The sequence below is a fragment of the Oryzias latipes genome, chromosome 9 (genome assembly GCF_053564925.1).
Source record: "Oryzias latipes strain Hd-rR chromosome 9, Olatipes_Hd-rR_3.1".
Taxonomy (NCBI): domain Eukaryota; kingdom Metazoa; phylum Chordata; class Actinopteri; order Beloniformes; family Adrianichthyidae; genus Oryzias; species Oryzias latipes.
The window spans coordinates 14,803,467-14,808,350 of record NC_136245.1 but is presented as its reverse complement, the minus strand read 5'-3'; the positions used below and the strand labels follow the sequence as shown (position 1 = coordinate 14,808,350).

The 4,884-nt window shown below is 41.8% G+C and overlaps 1 long non-coding RNA gene across 1 annotated transcript; it reads left to right on the top strand.

Moving 5' to 3' along the window:
• Nucleotides 1-1,889: 1,889 nt before the first annotated feature.
• LOC110015574 (uncharacterized) lies at nt 1,890-2,677 on the top strand. The gene is made up of 2 exons (XR_002290786.3): nt 1,890-2,310; nt 2,389-2,677. It is a non-coding gene; the product is annotated as an uncharacterized LOC110015574 (long non-coding RNA).
• Nucleotides 2,678-4,884: the final 2,207 nt, after the last annotated feature.

Genomic DNA, 4,884 nt, shown 5'->3' with positions numbered 1-4,884 from the left:
GCTAATTTTCCGTAAGCTTAGCTAATTTACCAGCATGCCTTTGGTTACATTCTCTCACACTAGCAACAAGCGGGTCACTAGCTCAAGCTAACATTAGCGTAGCAAAAAACGGCGTGCAATATCGGGGCTATCCAGCCACCATTTGCAGCTCAGACGAGGAAAGTGAAAACACACATAAATATATTTGTTTAAATGTTTAGATAGCGAGACATTTCCCGCCCCTGTCAGTATCTGCATCATAAGTCTGAGTTCTTTTAAAATATCCGTTTTTCTTCTGCTCCCAGTACAACATGATTTTTATAAGGAAATACTCAGAAACGCAGTTTTAATCTTAAATTCTTTTTTACATTTTTGCCATTATGAGAAAAAGGCCACAAGAACATGTAAAAAACACTATTTTCAGTAGATTGGGTAAATGAAAGGCATGTTTGGTCAGGCAGCTACATCTTATGTTCTGAGAAAAAAGAATGACAGGTTATTTAGTGCTGTTTTGATATTTAAGCCTGAGGAATGCCTACAGAAACAGTGATGCGTCTGTCTGAGAAGGAAGCTTCATAGATGAGGTAAGACTGCTTACGGCTATGAAACAAAACCTGAAAGATTAAAAGGCATTTTCCTCAGCATGATTCGTGTTTTTTCCAGCTCTCCCAGGTGTTTCACCTCAAAGCTTAGAGGTGAAGAGAGCAACGAAGATGTTGCATGTGCTCTTGGATGCCAAAAACAACAAATTCTGTTTTATTTCTATCTCAATCTCTCTTTGAAGCTTTCCTTCCTTTTTTTGCATTTTTATTAATTTAACTTTTTAATAATTTTGATATACTGGTCTGTAATTCTGGTGGGTACAAAACTTTATGGATAGGTAAATCCACAGACTTGTGTATCTCTTATTAGGAACAGAAACAGCGAGTAATTGTGCATCACACTGAACACACAATTGTTCCAGCTTGTCTTCTTACCTGTTGAGGCGTCATTGAAGTGCTCGTCAGCTCTGCCTAAGACTTCAAAAGGATCGCTGAATTCTTCTCATTTAGACACCCTGAAGACAATCTGCAGCCCAAGTTGAGAAATGACAAATTACAGCTATTTCCTATGATCTGAGCTTACACCAACAAAGATGTCTCATCATGACATTATTATCAAACTCCCTCTCTAATTGGGTACAAAAAACTTTTCAGTTTTTAGCTATCTCTTGTGCAGACAGCCCACGATATCATCGTGGGCTGTCTTCCTTTCTTTTAAAGCCTAGTTTAAAACAATGAACTGGTGACCTGTCCAGGGTGTATCACCCAATAATAGTTGTAATAGGCTTCTGCAACTTCTGTGACTCAGCTAGTTCTGATAATGGATGAACGGATGATTCAAAATAACTGAGGAATCGTACAAATATATAGTTTAAAGGGTTATCACAGATGTAGGAAAAAAAAATAAGGAGCTTGTTTACATGAACACAGAGTATCCAATCAGAATCTAATTTCCTGAGTCGCAAGTATTTTTAAGTAACGTAAAAAGACACTGGTGTCCTTTAGGCACTAGTGGCAGTTATCCACTAGTGCTGATTTGTTTTATTTTTTGTTTTTATTTTTTGTTATCTGATTTGTTTTGTAGTTTTACATCTATGCATCTGTCATCTTTGCTTAAGATCCAAGGTAGCATAGGACATCCAAGGCAACCAGTGTTTTAAATAGAATAGAATAGAATAGAATAGAATAGAATAGAATAGAATAGAATAGAATAGAATAGAATAGAAAATTAATCATCTCACTAAGAGAAATTCACCCATTCTTGAAAGTGTCTTCAGTACACTTAAAACAAGATCAGACAGACAACAGACATGCACACATACAGCTGTGTAAAGGTACTCTTTGCTTAGCATGGGTATAGATGGGTTACAGAGGGTAACTAGTAAATAATGTACACTTGTATAGCACTTTACTTCTTTCTCAGAAGGTCTAAAGTGCATTCTCATTCACCCATCGACACACACATTTACACACTGATGGCTCCGCTGCCGAACACTGGCACCAACCTCTAACCACCAGGAGCAAAGTGGGGTTCAGTGTCTTGCCCAGAGACACTTCGACAAATGGGCAGGCAAGGTAAGAACTGAACCTGTGATTTTCCCATCAGAGGATGACCATTCTACCTCATTTGTGGCCAAAAATGTCACGTGGCCTCTGTCAGTGCTCCTCCCCCTCCCCTCTCTCTGTGCACCTGAAGATTGGAACCAGCTGTGGACACTCTGCTCATCACCTCACCGCCTTCTTAAGGGGATCCAGCCCAGCAGTCATCGCCAGTCCGTTGCCTACCTCGGTGCATGTCTGAACCTCAGTACGTACTCCGATTCAAGTTCTGGCCTTTACTTACCCTGCTTATTCTACCCGCCTCCAGGTTTCCAAATCCACGAGTGTCCACCTGGGAGATCTTCAGCTCGCTCCACACCAGTTTCGCCTCGAAGTCACGCCACGTTCCTCGCTCACTTCGGGTCCCAAGACATCAGGCAGCGCGCAGCGATCCGCACCGCACGTCTCGCTCCGCTCCAGCCACGCCACGCTCTCAGCTTAGCTCTCAAGTCCCTACGAGCTACGCCGACTCCTCGCCAGAGATCCAAGCTAGCAAGAAGTAACAACCAGAACTGTTATCTCCTGCCTGGATATTAAAGACTCTTTGTTTATCGCTACTTGCCTGAGTTTCCTTCCGGGGTTTTCAGCATCTGGGTCTGCCGCGTCCATACGCCATGACAAAAAAAGTCCTACTCTACATTATGCATCAGTTCCTGCGGTAGCAAAGCTAATGCTACAACTGTCCACGATTACCAAGGACATATTTTCAAGGTCTGAAAAATAGCAGGAAGTTAAAAAGTGATTCAATTACATATGTACGTTCCTTCAAAATAAATCAGTTAATGAAATAAAAAATGTGGGCCAAGATTTTCTAATGATTTAAATTCCAAAGTCACTTTGCAAATATCTAATTATTTTCAGTCACTGGATATCGCGGACATGTAAATGGGCTCAGTGCAGACTTTGCTCTCCTTGCAGTCCTAAAGCCGAACATCCCAACTACAGCAACACTACGCAATGGTGTTCCACTCACACATGTGCTAATAGATGTTTTCTCTGTTCCTCCCTGTACTTTAATGGTAACTGAAAGAATGTTTGCAATGTGAAAACTATTTGCCCGATCATTCAGATCTTGTGTTCCCTATGATATCACTGCTTTGTAGCAATTGGAACAGTGTTTTTCTGTCCTTTTTTGTGAGAATCATTTCCCTTTTCCCTGCAGCAGAGTTGAGTCTCCAGTGGTGTGGAGTACAGCAAAAAAAAATATATATATAAAAAAAGCCAGCACAGTCCCATGAAGTTCAAGTGAAGGAGGAAATCAATAGAGAAAATATTGCTGCAGGCTCACATATTTTTATCTTGCTTTGAACGAGTCAGCTTTAATTTTTGCTTTGATCTCAATTTGCTGCTTTTGGGAAAGCTTGGCTGCACATTGAACCAGGGCAAATAAGCCTCCACCAGGGCTTACTTACAAAAGACCCCTGCAATTGAAGCCTTTATTTTTGCCTATACATATGTCATTGTCCATTACTGGTTTACTTATGAAGACAAGTAAAATCGAGATAACAACTACTGGGGGATTTGAACCCACGGATGTACATCTCAGACACAAATGTTGCAACTGCATTTTATCTTTTCTACCCAGTAAGAACTAGCAGTAAAAAGGAGAAAATTTCGGATGATGTTAGCAAGGGGCCTCAATTAAGATATCCTTAGTTTTGCTGTCAGATGGCCATCCGTTCTGCTGTGAGTTAACAGGTTGGCATGATACACAGCTGGCGTTGTTCTCATAGCCGCACAAACCATCCTGCCAAAACACTCTTTCCCCGAACACATCATTATAGCTAAGACACCAAAGGACAGAGGATTCTAACGCTTCACCTAAGGTTGACTAAAAATGTCTTCCTTTCCCTCACCTTTTTTTCAAAGTGGTGCATAACAAGAAGCAGAGTTGTTTAGGAATTTGTTTCTCCTTTATAAAGCAGAGACAAAAGGATAGAATAAATGACCAGGCAGAGAAAAGACCAGCGCCTTGCTGGGTAGAAGGAGAAGGACCTAATCTAATTTGGGCAGAGGAGGACATGGGTTGTGTGCGTGCGTGCACCAATGAGTATGCACGGTTGCGTGGCTGCGCGGCACAGTGTGAGGGGAGTGTGGGAATGGGACAGGAGGGCTGTGGGATTGAATGCCGTCTCCAGAGCCAGAAGCAGTGGGGAGTCTCCCCAGACGCGCTGATTCCAGGCCGGCCACTCAAAGAGGGATTAGACCAGAGGCCTTCCTGATTAGCAATTCACACTCAAGTGCCCCCACAAGGACCTTGGGTAATAATATTGCCATCAGTGTCCTTCACCGATGCGAGCAATAGCATGTTTACCCTAAGTTTGAGGTTCTCTTCCTCCTTCAGCATCTCCCTAATTGCTCCCATGTTTCTGGAAACTTAGCTGGGCAACCGGCGCTTCAGAGACTCTGGAACTGATATGTTGCGGTAACTAAAATGGATTTTGCAAGCAGCTGACAAAGCTTTGGTTCATTGCTTGATCTCAAGCAGCTGAACTTCATCAACCTGCTGCCCCCTTTTCCTTGTTTTGTTTTTTCCACCATTAACTGCCACCATACCCAAGAATGTAAAGTAAGACTCCCCTTCAAAATGAATCTTGCTCAGCACAGATGTTGCTGCATGACAAACTAAATCCTTTACTGGGGTATTTATTACAGATAAAACGACAGCATTACCCACTTACGTCAAGGTCAGTGTAATAATCTACATCATAAACAAATCAACGTTTGCAGTTATGAGTTAAAATTTTATTCTTAACCAGATTTT